The sequence below is a fragment of the Geotrypetes seraphini genome, chromosome 11 (genome assembly GCF_902459505.1).
Source record: "Geotrypetes seraphini chromosome 11, aGeoSer1.1, whole genome shotgun sequence".
In the NCBI taxonomy this organism is placed as follows: domain Eukaryota; kingdom Metazoa; phylum Chordata; class Amphibia; order Gymnophiona; family Dermophiidae; genus Geotrypetes; species Geotrypetes seraphini.
The window spans coordinates 78085309-78100960 of record NC_047094.1 but is presented as its reverse complement, the minus strand read 5'-3'; the positions used below and the strand labels follow the sequence as shown (position 1 = coordinate 78100960).

Sequence of the window (15652 nt, the reverse complement as noted above, 5' to 3'; positions counted from 1 at the left end):
GCCCATAACGGATTTAGACATATTTTTTGATTATGCCCCTATATGTCTTTTGAGTCCCTTTGGATAAAGCTGATATATAAGTGCTCCCAAACCATCCGAGCAAGCTTCTATATGCAGGTCATAGAGCCTGTCTGAGACAGTGACTGTCAGTAATGGAGTACAGCCTAAGCATTGTAACATCATAACACTTGGAGGGGAATGCCTGTTTTTATTTTCCACAGTTCTCTGGTGTGCTTGTACTAGCCTACCACCATGTTTGAATTTGTTGCAATACTAGTGTCTGGGTTTGAAACAGGTCTGGACAATCAAATGGCTGGACGTAGAAATAGATGATTCTCGAAGAAAGAAATATTTTAGATATATTTTTTGAGAATGGACTTTTAACATGTCCGAATTTTTGGGCGACTAGCGACTTAGGCCCATAACGGACTTAGACATATTTTTTTGATTATGCCCCTATATGTCTTTTGAGTCCCTTTGGATAAAGCTGATATATAAGTGCTCCCAAACCATCCGGGCAAGCTTCTATATGCAGGTCATAGAGCCTGTCTGAGCCAGTGACTGTCAGTAATGGAGTACAGCCTAAGCATTGTAACATCATAACACTTGGAGGGGAATGCCTGTTTTTATTTTCCACAGTTCTCTGGTGTGCTTGTACTAGCCTACCACCAAGTTTGAATTTGTTGCAATACTAGTGTCTGAGTTTGAAACAGGTCTAGATTAAAACAAAGAAGAAAGTCTTGCTTTTTTTGTTTTGGATGTTTCTTCCTGTTCTGTTATCGCTGAAAGACATCCTAATTTTAACCCCAGCCTAGTCTAGCCCAAAACACACCTCCAACCTGCTCTCTTGCTATTTGGATGACCTGCAGCAGAAAACATCCAAATTCTGCCTTTCGAAATTAGCAATTTGGATGGGATTTTTTTGGTCATTTTGAGATTTCCATCTGCTTTAAATATAAGTGCCATAGTGTGGCTGTAAACACCTCTATTACCCTTCCCATTGCATCCACCATTGTGTCAGGAGAATAAACTTCTGATCCCCCTGGGGTAAAAAATTTTGCCATATCCTGCAAAGTTTTTCTCCTCACTTTTCAACCAACTCAGCAATTTATCCTGCCAATTGACAGGAATCTGGGGCTGTGTGGACCTCCTCCCAACAACAATTATGGAAGCAGAAATTCCCTTCTCTAAAGGCACAGTTAGGGGCAGTTTGTCAGGAACTATTTCCTCAGAGTCAGAAAACTTTTAAATTCTCTCGAAATTCATCATAAAGTTTAGCTCTGACTTTTATTATCCCCAATATGTTCAGTTGTTTTAAAGCCTATTCAATATCATTTGAGTCCATATATTCAGGCACACTTCTAATTAACTGGACCAGTTCTTTCTCCTTTACACCAGATTCTTAACATCTTTTCATAATCAGAATCAATAATCATAGTTAGGGTTACCAGATTTTAGGCCTGTAAAATCCGGACACATGGCTATGCCCCAGGCCTGCCCAGTTTTACTCAGCCCCACCCAAGTCATGCCTTGTTCTGCCGCAGCCCCTCCTCAAACCTCTTCTCCTTGAGCTCGGAGCTGCATTTGGAAGGCCTCTGAGCATGTGCAGGTATGACGTGATGACATCACATGCATACATGTGATGCTACCGCATTGCATCCACGCATGGCCCCAAGCTGGAAGCCTTTCAAAACCTGGACAAAGTGCCGTCCGGATGCCTGGACAGTCCTCTAAAAAGAGGACATGTGTGGGTAAATCCATACGTCTGGTAACCCTATTCATAGTTCAAGAAGCCTTCACAAATTTATGTAACGACCTCTTCAGGGTGTTCCTTGGATTTGGGAGAGGGGCTCGCCTAACAGATGCTCCCACCAGGACTAGCTTTATCTTTCCCCACCTTTATATATCTCTGGTGACCAAGGAGAAAGGATTCCCCTCCCTTTCCCTCAGCAACTACTCCAGTGAATTTAACTTTCTTAAATTTCTCAAAGCTCTCCCTCATCACTAAGCTCTGTCCTCTTTGACAGCTTCTCACAACTCCCACAAAACCTCTCCCACCTCTATCATCTTTGATCTATTCACTCTGACATATCACAGAACTAAGTCTCAGAATCCTTCAGCCCTCTGTCATCTTCTCACTCAGCAGACATCACAGAACTCCCTGCTCTGCTACCGTCTCACTAATATTATATCATCAAGAACTGACAGGAAATCACACAGTCTGCTTAAAATACTCAATCTATAGAGTTGCATGAGTCCATAACTTTACATTCAAATTTTCACTAAATCCTACATTAAATAGCATAAAAAGTAGATGGCAACAGGGGCAGATTCATAGTGTGTGTGCGGGGGGTGGGTGGGGGGGGGAGGAGTTTAGCACTTTTTTTCAGCATCTGGTTCATAAATCTAGGCCATGAATGACTCTGCCCAATATTCAGCCTGTGGCGGTCAGAGGTTTTAAAGCTGCTGATGGCTGTGGGCTGAATGCAACCCATATACTCAATGCAGGCACTGGCATTGAATATCTGGGTCAGCTGATGAATTATTAGTTATGTAAGTGCTGGCTAGTATTCATTACCAGCACCCACATAGCTAAGTAGGCAAACATAAGACTATATCTTTTTAGATCCTATCTGCTCACTTAACTATGCAGGTACCTGCACTGAAATATGGCTGGTTCTCACATATGTGCCAGCTTATCCCAGATTCTGTCCCTGGACCAATCCAGCATTGACTGGACAGCATTACCGTATTTTCACGCAAATAACACGCACCCGTATAAAACGCGCACACGTGTATAGCGCGCAGAAATCACGATGATAAGCACAAAAACTTTGGTATAACGCGCTCACGATTATACCGCGCATGCTGCCCGACTCTCCGTTCACCCCCCTGACTTCCGTGCACTGCCCCGCCTCTCCGTGCGCTGTCCCGACTCTCCGTTCACCCCCCCTGACTTCCGTGCACTGCCCCGCCTCTCCGTGCGCTGTCCCGACTCTCCGTTCACCCCCCCCTGACTTCCATGCACTGCCCTGACTTTCCGTGCGCTGTCCCGACTCTCCGTTCACCCCCCCTGACTTCCGTGCACTGCCCTGACTTTCCGTGCGCTGTCCCGACTCTCCGTTCACCCCCCTGACTTCCGTGCACTGCCCCGCCTCTCCGTGCGCTGTCCCGACTCTCCGTTCACCCCCCCCGACGTCCGATTCATCCCCCCCCCCCCCGGCAGGACCATTCGCACCCCCACCCCGAAGGACCGCCGACTCCCCGACAATATCGGGCCAGGAGGGAGCCCAAACCCTCCTGGCCACGGCGACCCCCTACCCCCACCCCGCACTACATTACGGGCAGGAGGGATCCCAGGCCCTCCTGCCCTCGACGCAACCCCCCCTCCCCCCCAACGACCGCCCCCCCCAAGAACCTCCGACCGCTCCCCCAGCCGACCCGCGCCCCCCCCTGGCGACCCCCACGACCCCCCCCCACCCCCCTTCCCCGTACCTTTGGTAGTTGGGCCAGAAGGGAGCCCAAACCCTCCTGGCCACGGCGACCCCCTAACCCCACCCCGCACTACATTACGGGCAGGAGGGATCCCAGGCCCTCCTGCCCTCGACGCAAACCCCCCTCCCCCCCAACGACCGCCCCCCCCAAGAACCTCCGACCGCTCCCCCAGCCGACCCGCGACCCCCCTGGCGACCCCCACGACCCCCCCACCCCCCTTCCCCGTACCTTTGGAAGTTGGCCGGACAGACGGGAGCCAAACCCGCCTGTCCGGCAGGCAGCCAACGAAGGAATGAGGCCGGATTGGCCCATCCGTCCTAAAGCTCCGCCTACTGGTGGGGCCTAAGGCGCGTGGGCCAATCAGAATAGGCCCTGGAGCCTTAGGTCCCACCTGGGGGCGCGGCCTGAGGCACATGGGCCCAACCCGACCATGTGCCTCAGGCCGCGCCCCCAGGTGGGACCTAAGGCTCCAGGGCCTATTCTGATTGGCCCACGCGCCTTAGGCCCCACCAGTAGGCGGAGCTTTAGGACGGATGGGCCAATCCGGCCTCATTCCTTCGTTGGCTGCCTGCCGGACAGGCGGGTTTGGCTCCCGTCTGTCCGGCCAACTTCCAAAGGTATGGGGAAGGGGGGTGGGGGGGTCGTGGGGGTCGGCCAGGGGGGTCGCGGGTCGGCTGGGGGGGCGGTCGGAGGTTCTTGGGGGGGGACGGTCGTTGGGGGGGAGGGGGGTTTGCGTCGAGGGCAGGAGGGCCTGGGATCCCTCCTGCCCGTAATGTAGTGCGGGGTGGGGTTAGGGGGTCGCCGTGGCCAGGAGGGTTTGGGCTCCCTTCTGGCCCGATATTGTCGGGAAGTCGGCGGTCCTTCGGGGTGGGGGTGCGAGTGGTCCTGCCGGGGGGGGGGGGATGTATCGGACGTCGGGGAGTCGGCCGGGCAAGAGGGCTTGGGCTCCCTCTTGCTCCGATCGTGGATGCGGGTGCGGGTGGGAGCGCGTGCGAGTGGTCGTTCGGGGTGGGGGTGCGAGTGGTCCTGCTGGGGGGGTGAATCGGGCGTCGGGCGGGGTGGGAACTATGTTTGAAAACTTTCGTATACCGCGCTCACGCATATAACGCGCGAGGGGTATGCGCGGTAGGTAAAAACGCGTATAACGCGCGCGTTATATGCGTGAAAATACGGTATAGTGGACAGAGTGGATACTCAGTGGCACTGACTGGTTAAGTGCTGGTAAATATTGTCAGTTGGCCTACTCAGCAGGATTTAAGTAGGCAGGACCTTAAATCATGCTGAATATTGATCCCAGTAGGACTAAGTTTATATCTTTCAAGCTAAATTATAGTGAATTTTCAGCTGAAATCCTATGCTCTTAAATTTGGCAGATAAAAAGGACACAGCTGAGTTTTCTGGAAATACTGGACCCTTCACTTCTATAGCACATGAACTCATAGGAGCCAACTTTTCAAAATGATTGGGGGTGTTCAAAAGCCCCGCCCAAGCCCCACCCCATAATAATAGTACTTGTAATGCCATTTTTCATATATACACACAATATAATCTTATTAACAATACATATTGCTTAAACACAAAATCAAACTACACTGTATGCTTCTCAACATTCATTCCTACCAGAATACCTGGCCTTGGTCACACATCAGAACACATATAACCACTATGCAAATACAGGACCACAAACTATGGGCGCCTTTTATCAAGCCACGCTAGTGGTTTAACGCACGTAATAGCATGCATTAAACTACCAGCCACGCTAGCCGCTACCGCCTCCTCTTGAGCAGGCGGTAGGTTTTTGTCAGCGCAGGGGTTAGCGCGTGATGAAAAGTCACGCGCGTTAACCCCGCTAGCGTGGCTTGATAAAAGGAGCCCTAAAAGAAAATAATTTCTTCCTGAACTAAAAAGAAAATAATTTCTTCCTGAACAATGCAAAATATAGAGAGCAGATATATATTCTCGAAACTGACACATTTCAACCACTAAATTGAAAATAAAATAATTTTCCCTAACTTTGTTGTCTGGTGATTTTATTTTTCTAACCTTCTTTTCCCAGTCTCTGGCTGCACTTCCTTCTGTCTGTGCTCTTAACTGTGTTTTCAGGGAAGCCTTATCCATTTGTTGTTTTTTTTTTCTCCTTCTTCACTTTTTGCCCTACATCCATCTGTGGCATTAACTTTTAACATTTAACTTTCTTCCATTTTTCTGCTTTCTTCTCAAAATCTATCTACTTTTCCATGTCTTACTGTTCCATCTATCCATATATACCATCTCTCCATGTGTAACATCTCCTCCTTCTTTCTTCTCCCCATCTATCCATAAGAAGTATTTCTTCTCTCTCTCCTTTCACACCCAAAAGCTAACATATTCCAGTTAATAAATTCTAAATAAAACACTTTTTTCTACCTTGTTATCTAGACATTTTGTTTTTCCATCATCTTGGTCCCAGTTTCTCTTTCTGCTTTTTGTTTCTCTTCTCTTTCCAGTGTCTGCTGTCCATTTTTTTCTCCTCTTCTCTCATTCCATTTCCTCACTTTGCCTGTCTCCAACGTATTGATTTTTCCCCTTTCAGCTTTCCTCCCTTTATTTTGCCTCTGTCCTCTCAAATCTTGCCCTCTTTCTCACCCTTCTTGTTAAATTTACAGCTCTTAATTTTTCATCTCCTCTCAGTTCCTAGCTCTTCCATCTCACTCCTTTTCCAGTCTCTTATTTCCTTCTATCAATTCCCCATTACTACATTTCTACCACTGTATTCACTGTTCTCTTACTCATCTTCTTGTCATCCCCCTTTTAACCTCTTCCATATGGCTCATCACTTTCAGAATCCCCCTTCCTCTCTCCACTCTTGTCAATCTATATCTCCGCCCCTTTCTCTCCATCCCCTTGCATCTTCTTATCCTATATCTCTTCCCTCCTGCCCTCCCAAGGGTCCATCTCTCCTCCTCTCGCCCTATGGTCCCAAAATTTCTCTTTTGTGTTGTTCTTTTTTGCTCCACCCTTAATGCTGAACAATGGGATGGAGGAAAAAGAGAGACGGTGCATCTCTCTCTCCCTTCCACCCCCCAGATCTAACATTTCACCCTCTCTTGCAGCCTTCCTTCCATTCCCAGGTCCAACTTCTCTCTCTTTCTCTTCCCAACTTCCTCACCTCCTTTTGTCCCCCCAGGTCTACTGTCTCTCCCTTTCTCTGCACCACTCCCACCCCATATCTCTCCTTCCCTCTGCACCACCATCAGGTCCACTATCTTTTCCTTTCTCTGCCCAACTGTCCTCCCTTCAAGTATCTCCCCCTTCCTCCACACCACCCCATGTCCAACTTTTCTTCCTTTCTCTTCTCTCCCTCTAGACTATTGTCCACCATCTCTCTCTCCTGCTTCCGGCCCCATAAGTTCTTCCCCCACCCCCAGTCTAAAACATTTCTGAACCTCCCCCGTTCTACTTAAAAAAAAAAAAACAGCAGGGCCAGAGGGCTTCTTCAGCCTGGCATGTCCTCTCCCTTCTATCTGACCTGTTACAATGCTTCCATTTTTGTTGCAGAGGACTGTCAGCCTGCGGCCTGTGGCCTCCCTCCGTGATTTCCTTTGGACGCGGTCTGTCCTTTATGATGCAACTTTCTGTTTCCGCCTGGGTGGATTGTGGCTGAAGGAAAGCATGGAGGGAGGCTGCAGGCAAAGGTTTACATTCGCTACCATGGAAGACGGTCCCCTGCAACCATTTTCTTTTTTGCATGAAGACGAACGTGAGGACGTCAGAATGGGGCAAATACAAAGGGGGAAACATGCCAGCTCACAAGGTCGTGTCGCCCTGTTTGCCTCCCCCACTCTGAGCGCCAGCCCTGGGTAAAGGGAGGAAGGGAGATGGAAGGGGAAGAGATGCCTGCACCACACCACACACCGGCACTGGTCATGTGAGGTCCCCAAAATATTGGGGATGCTCAGGCACCCACAGATCTGGTGCCTATGCTAGTGCTTCTGCAGTCACCTGATGTCCCCATAATATTGGGGGTGCTCGGGCACCCACAGAGCTGGCGCATATGCATGAACTTGTCCCAAGTTATAACTTCATTTTGTGTAACCAGAGCGGCCTTCTAGTGCTCTGTCTTTACTGCAGTGCTAGATACTTTGTAAAAAAAAATTTAAATTTATTTTTATTCATTTATCAAATCATTACAAGTTACAAACACTCGTTCTAGAAATACAGAGCCAAAAGCAAACTTGAAAGGTTCAAAATATAAAATTTAAGCAAAGAAAATGTTGGATTTGGTCTCTTCCTTAGACCACTATATTAAATAGGGGGAAGGAGATAGAAATTATAGGGAGACTTTCTACATTATACAATTCAAGGAAATAAGTCATAGACTAAATCTCAGTCTTCAATCTTTTTTGCTTCATCCCACTCCACTGATTAACTTCTTGAGGTCCCAAAAAGATCTTAGATGCTCAGGGAGAAAAAACATCTGACCCAAAAATCTAACTATGCATTTACAGGGATATGCAAGCAAAAAGGTGGCTCCTAATTTTCTTGTTCCCTTTCTCATTATAAGGAATACTCTCTGTCTCTCCTGAGTTGATTTTGTCACATCTGGATACATCCATATTCTCTGTCCACAAAAAGGAGTTACACCCTTTTTGAAGTAAATTGTTGTAACTGAAGTAAAGTTTTGTTCAAATACAAAATTCACTATCAAAGTAGTTCACTCCTTAATTTCAGAAATGGAATCTTCAAGAATTGCTGTAAGATCCTGTAATTTTTTCTCGATAGTCCCATTTTCAATTAAAGTTACATCCCCTGTTCCAATTTTTTTTATCTTTAGCTACCAGTAAATAGTAAGCTTTATTTATAGGTGGAATACTTTCCTGGGGAAAATTGAAATTTTCTAATAGAAATTTCTTAAAAACTTCAACTGGAAACATAGCCGTAATTTTTGAACAATTTAATACTGAAATTTAATCATTTGTTAAAGTTCTCTATTTGCTCAAACTTTGCTACTCCTTGGGTTTTGGCCAGGTACTAGGGACCTGTATCGGCCACCTTGAGAATGGGCTACTGGGCTTGATGGACCATTGGTCTGACCCAGTAAGGCTATTTTTATGTTCTTATGAGAGCATTCAGAATGCTGTCAGAAACCGTCCGCCATCTTGACTCCTTCCTCGTCAGAGTTGACACATACTTTTTTATAATCCCGCCGAATTACCTTGATAAAGCAACCCAAAAACAGCCCAGTGTAAGAGGGGGTGCTGAAAAGTTCTCAGGACAACTAACTTCATTTGGGACAGTCTCCATCGAGGGCTATACACTTAGTCCAGTGAGTTTCACTTTTTCATTCAGTACTTTTTCAACAGAGTAGTTAAATTGCAAGAGGATTTTGAAACTGGGAATCAAAATGGCAGATGATGTTCAATGTGAGCAAGTATGAAGTGACGCATGTGGGAAAGAGGAACATGAACAATAGCTATGTGAATGAAAGTTCCACTTTAGGAGTCACTGCTCAGGAAAAGGATCTAGGTGTCATCATTGAGAATTCGTTAAAACCCTCAGCTCAGTGTGTAGTGGCAGCTAAAAAAGCAAATAGAATGCTAAGAATTATCAGGAAAGGAATAAAAAACAAAGATGAGGATGTTGTAATGCCTTTGTATTGCTCTATGGTGCAGTCAAATCTCAAATACTGTGTGTAATTCTGGTCGCCACATCTCAAAAAAAGATATAGCGGATTTAGAAAAGGTGCAGAGAAGGGTGATAAAAATGTTAAAAGGGATGGGATGACTTCCCTATGAGGAAAGGCTAAGCAGCTAGGGCTCTTCAGCCTGGAGAAGAGATGCTCAGATGAGATATGATAGAGGTCTATAAAATATTGAGTGGAGTGGAACAGGTAAATGTGAATCGCGATGTAGCTGCTAAGTAGTAGCTACAAAACAAACCAGAGAAAATTTTTTTTCACTCAATTTGCAATTAAACTCTGGAATTTGTTGCTGGAGAATGTGGTGAAAGTGGTTAGCTTAGCAGGGTTTAAAAAAGGTCTGGCTAATTTCCTAGAAGAGAAGTCCATAAGACATTATTAAGATGACTTGGAGAAATCTACTGCTTATTCTAAGGATAAGCAGCATAAATATCTGTTTTTCTCCTTGGGATCTTGCCAGGTACTTGTGACTTGGATTGGCCACTGTTGGGGTGTTGGCATTGGTGGCTCATGGATGTTTCTGCTCTCTGTCATGCTTGGCATAAAGGAGTCCTGGCTGTCTTTGGAGAAAGTCTTTAGGAAAGTGGGGAGAAGGGTGGAGGCTGAGAGAAAATTATGTGCCTTCCCACTTAGAGCTCAGGCCGACCCAAAATTGGCTGACTGGCTACGTCAGTGCTTTGCCATGACTGATACAAGTCTAGATAAAAATGTCCTACATGGACATTTCTTCCTGTTCGAAAATTGCTGTTGAATGTCCTTCTTTTGGATCCTTCCTAATCCAGTCCAAAACATACCCACAACACCCCCCCCCCCCACCTTGCTATTTGGATGAACTGCAGCATGAAACATCCAAACTCTAATTTTCCAAAATCAGGATTTAGACGTTTTTAGTAGATGGACTTTTTTAAGACTTTGAAAATGAGCACCATACTGAGGCACACTACAAGAATCTGCAAAACATGAAAAGGTTAATTTCCCAAATGCTTTTAGCTGCTAGAATTAAATGAATAAAAGTGCTGGAATTCATTTTTCCTATTGGCAATTCTTATAGAATCAGATGTGACAATTTGCTATCATGGTCATGGCCTGCTTGTATCATGTACTACTGTTCTCTATTTTGAAAATAAAGAGTTAAAAAGAAGAAACCAGTGACATTTGACAGCTTGAGAAACACTTTAATTCCTTCTTGGAGCCTGCCTGTGATTTCTCAGGCGGAGGGAAGGCAATGATGCTTGGGTTGTGTAGTCACAGTGCTTGCACAAGAGGTGGTAAAGGACAGTCTAAACACCAGGGACCAAGAGGAGGAAGTTATAGTGGTTTGGCAATAAAGATTTCTACTGCAAAAATACAGTAGGACTTGGAAACAGTCTGGGGAGGATATTCCACAGGGCACATAATCACATATGGGAATATAACCTGAGCTTGCAAAGTGAAGCTAAGAAACAATGGGGTCGATATTCAAAGTGATTTAACAGGCTAGAAATGGCTCCTGGCCAGTTAAATCACCTCTTCATTTTCAGCTGCACTTAACCAGTTAGTACTGCTGAAAATGACAGGTTAGCGCTTAAAGCAAAACTGGTTATTTTGGGGGTGTCCTAGGGTGAAGTTGGCACTTGGCCAGTTAAGTGTCAATATTCAGTTTTGTTGTCAGCAGTTGATGGGGGTTTGAGGCGTGTGATGTTCGCTCGAGAGTGGTTGGTGATTAGGGCTAGTGGAGCGGGCTGTAATTACATACATTACAGAGTCCCATGACTGTATGAGGTACGTTGCAGGCCGTGGCCTCCCGCTGTTAGGCTGTGAGTTTAAGTTTGGTGTGTTAAAATGTCTTTTGTTTTTGATGCGTGATTGTGTGTGCAGTGTGTATTTGAGTTGTGTTGATGAAAAGTAAGTCGTTAATGACACTATTTTTTGCATTCTTTGTAGGATGTGGTGCTATGAATATCCTGAGGCAGGTTCATTGAACCAAAACACTTAGCTGGTGAACATCAGGAGTAATTTACAGACCAGCTCTGGAGTCTTTAGAAATAAGATAAGTTGGGCCACTCAGTTTACTTATTAAATTTCCATGTGGTTTGAAAAAAAAAAAAAATAATAATAATAATTGGGCACATCCCTTGTTAAACTTTTAAAATACTGACTTCTTAGAAACTTTAGGCCTGTCTCTAGCTTACCCTTTATATAGCCTACCCTTTATATCCAAGATCCTAGAAAAAATTGTACTTGACCAACTCCTCTCCTACATCAACAAACAGGAAGCCCTGTCCACCTATCAGACAGGATTCAGGTAATTTCACAGCACAGAAATTGTCCTAATTGACATTATAGATGACTATTGGAAACACATGGACAAGGGAAATGATGTCCTTCTGGTGTTACTTGATCTCAAAGCAGCCTTTGACACCATTGACCATCACCACCTCATTATGCAACTCTCTGAGATTGGCATTCAAGATGCTGCATTACATTGGTTCACCTCCTTCATAAGTAACATCTGCGGAAACGGAAAAAAGTAGGGAGATTGTGGATGCCTTTCAAGAGGCTCTGCTCAGACAAATGGTGACAGAATTCATGAGGGAAAAAGCAATACTGGATCTGGTACTCACAAATGGGGAGAGTATCTCTAATGTTCAAGTGGGTGCCCACCTGGGAAGTAGCGATCATCAAACAGTTTGGTTCGATATAACAGCTATAGGGGAGGGTGTTCATACAAAAAAAGTCCTAGATTCCAAATGTACGGACTTTAGTAGAATGGAAGCATACCTGAAGAAAGAGCTGTTAGGAATGGAGGGCATAAGAGAAGTGGAAAATCAGTGGTCTAAGCTGAAAGGAGCAATAAAAATGGCTACTGACCTTTATGTGAAGAAAATAAATAAAAACAAGAGAAAAAGAAAACCGATATGGTTCTCTAAACTAGTGGCGGAGAAAATAAAGGTAAAAGAATTGACATTTGTGAAATTTAAAAAAAACTCAAGAAGAGATGTACAGCAAGGACTACCAGGTGAAACTGAAAGAAGCCAAGAGATAGATACGAATGGAAGAGCGCAAGCGGAAGAGCAAATGGCTAAAAATGTAAAAAAGGGAGACAAAATTTTTTTTCAGATATATTAGTGAAAGGAGGAAGATGAAAAATGGAATTGTGAGACTAAAAGATACTATGAACCAATTTGTGGCGAGTGATGTGGAAAATACAAACATGCTAAACAAATACTTCTGTTCTTAATTTACTGAAGAAAATCCTGGAGAAGGACCGAGATTGTCTGGCAAAGTTAGACACGAGAATGGAATAGAAGTGCTTATGAACAACTTGAAAAATTGAAAGTGGACAAAGCGATGGGACCGGATGGGATCCATCCCAGAATATTGAGGGAGCTCAGAGAGGTTCTGGCAGGTCCTATTAAAGATTTGTTCAACAAGTCTCTGGAGACAGGGATGGTTCCTAGGGATTGAAGAAGAGCTGATGTGGTGCCAATTCACAAAAGTGGTCATAGAAATGAAGTGGGAAACTACAGACTGGTAAGCCTCACTTCGGTTATTGGAAAAAATAATGGAAGCGTTACTGAAAGAAAGGATAGTGAAATTCCTAGAATCTAATGGGTTACAGGATCCGAGGCAACATAGTTTCACTAAAGGTAAATCATGCCAAACAAATCTGTCTGAATTTTTTGATTCGGTGACCAGAGAACTGGATCAAGGACATATACTTGATATAATTTACTTAGATTACAGCAAAGCCTTTGACACAGTTCCTCATATGAGGCTCTTGAACAAACTTGATGGGCTGAAGATAGGACCCAAAGTGGTGAACTGAATTAGAAACTGGTTGATGGACAGACATCAGAGGGTGGTGGTTAATGGAATTCGCTCAGAGAAAGGAAAGATGAGTAGTGGAGTCCTTTCAAGGATTGGTGCTGGGGCCGATCCTGTTCAATATGTTTGTGAGCAACATTGCTGAAGGGTTAGAAGGAAAGGTTTGCCTCTTTGTGGCTAATACCACGATTTGTGACAGAGTGGAAATTAAGGCGAGAGTGGAAAACATGAAAAAGGGTATGTAAAAGAGGAATGGTCTAATATCTGGCAACTAAAATTCAGTGCAAAGAAGTGCAGAGTAATGTATTTGGGGATTAGAAATCGGAAGGGGCTGTATGTGTTGGGAGGTGAGAAACTGATATGCACAGATGAGGAGAGGGACCTTGGGGTGAAAGTGTCTGAAGATCTAAAGGCAAAGAAACAGTGTGACAAGGCTATGGCTGTTTCCAGAAGGATGCTAGGCTGTACAGACAGAGGCATAACCAGTAGAAGAAAGAAGGTGTTGCTGCTGTACAGGTCATTGGTGAGGTCCCACTTGGAATATTGTGTTCAATTTTGGAGACTGTATCTGGCAAAGGACATGAGAAGACTTGAAGTGGTCCAGAGAAAGGCGATGAAAATGGTAGGAGGTTTACGCCAAAAGATGTTAAAGGTATTAACGTAGAACAAAATCTTTTCCAGAGAAGGAAAATGGTAAAACTTTAAGATTTAATCTGAGGTTGAGGGGTGGTAGACTCAAGAGTAATGCCTGGAATGCCCTCCCGAGGGAGGCGGTAGAGAGGAAAACAGTGACAGAGTTCAAAAACGCATGGGATGAAAGATGATCTCTAATCAGAAAATAATAGTATATATTGAAGAACTAAGGTCAGTACTGGGCAGACTTGCATGGTCTGTATCCCGTATATAGCCATTCAGTTGAGGATGGGCTGGAATGGTTTAGATGAGCTGGAGTGAGCTTTGACAGAGACTCCAGTAGATGCACAGTACTAGGCAGAGCTCTAGGTTTCTGGCCCAAAATATCTAAGAAAAAGAACAATTTAAATTATAGAGAGTGTATGTTTGGGCAGACTGGATAGACCATTTGGGTCTTTATCTGCCATCATTTACTATGTAACAGAAACCAAAGTGTACTAATGGGCTCAAACCTATCAAAACCAAAACCAATCAAATACAGGGTGCCCTACTATTCCCTCTTATTCAACCTCTACCTTAAACCTGTCCTAGATATAGCACACAAACATCAAATTCGGATCCACTCCTTTGCTGATGACATCCAACTATATCTTCCTTTAGAGAAGAAATGTGACTCCCAGATTGCGAAATTCCTCAACTGTCTAATGGAAATCAAAACCTGGATGTCTATAAATAAACTGCAACTAAACACCTCAAAAATAGAACTCCTTTGGATCCACAAAGAGCAGTGCACCTAGATCCATCCCTCTCTTATCTGGGAAACCCCTACCCTAACTGCAAAAGACCAAGTACGCAGCCTGGGAATACTTCTCAAAGCAAACCTTTCACTCTCTTATCACACCTCTCAGGTAATCTCCTCCTCATTCCACTATTTCCCACAGCACTGGAAAATAAGAAGCTATTTCTCTGATGCTACTTTTCTGAAGCTGACTTCACCCAACTTCTCTATGCCTTCAGCCTTCATCCTGCCCCACACGGACTACTATAACACACTATTCAATGGATTGACAGCAAAAAAATCCCCAGTGCCTATAATGCATAGAAAATGCGGTAATTAGCCTCCTAAAAAACTTCCACGCCCATGACTCCGTCTCAGAAGCACTATCATCAGCCCAGTGGTTACCCATTACCAAACATATCTTCATGGGCCTAGTAATAACATACAAGTCCCTATACAACATGGCACCAAACTTCCTCCATACATCCCAAACAGACCACTCTGCTCCCAGGAGGAAACACGTCTGCAAATACCTCCTAGTCGGGCTCTCCAACTCCAGAGTGCCAGATGCCGTTCCTACTCTGACTTCCTACCAAGTTATTGGAATCAACTGCCTCACTAACATCAGATCCCTCAAAGGGCTTCTGAACTTCAGGAAAGCAATAAAAACTTACCTCTTTCCATAAATCCAGTCACTCCCTCCAAAACATATGTATTCTAATTTACGCTAAACTAGATCCACTCTGGTTGTTAACTAAAGATGGAAATAACCGTATGTTAACTTAAAGATCAAATTGTATGTTAAACTTGACTCTGTATATCTAATATTACTGTACAAATGTAAATTCATAATTTGGAGGACGGGATATAAAAGTAACCAAATAAATAAATAAATATGTTTTCAAAACACTAAGATGGTACCTGGACATTTTTCTCACCAAAACGTTCAAGTGCCAATTTTTGAAGCTGACTTTCTGGATGTCTTGCTAGGCTTCTTAGCTGCTGTGCATCTGAAGTTCGAGGGGGCATATTGGAGATGTGTTATGGGCGGGCTTTGAGTATGCTTGCTTAGCTCTTGGACATCTTGCAGTGATAATCAAACAGGATGGAACTTTGCCGTCTGGAACTAGGCCTGTTTTAAAAGCGTCTTAAGTGCCAAAAAGGAACCCAAACTGACCAGATGACCACTGGACAGATTAAGTAACGACTCCCCCCACTCCCCCAGTGTTCACTGACCCCCCTCCTACCCCACAAAGATCTGA

General features: G+C 44.6%; 1 protein-coding gene across 7 annotated transcripts in view; it reads right to left on the bottom strand.

The window, feature by feature from the left end:
* IGLON5 (IgLON family member 5) overlaps positions 1-15652 on the bottom strand; it is a 637667-nt gene that overhangs the window by 76877 nt on the left and 545138 nt on the right. The gene's annotated exons all lie outside the window — the stretch shown is intronic.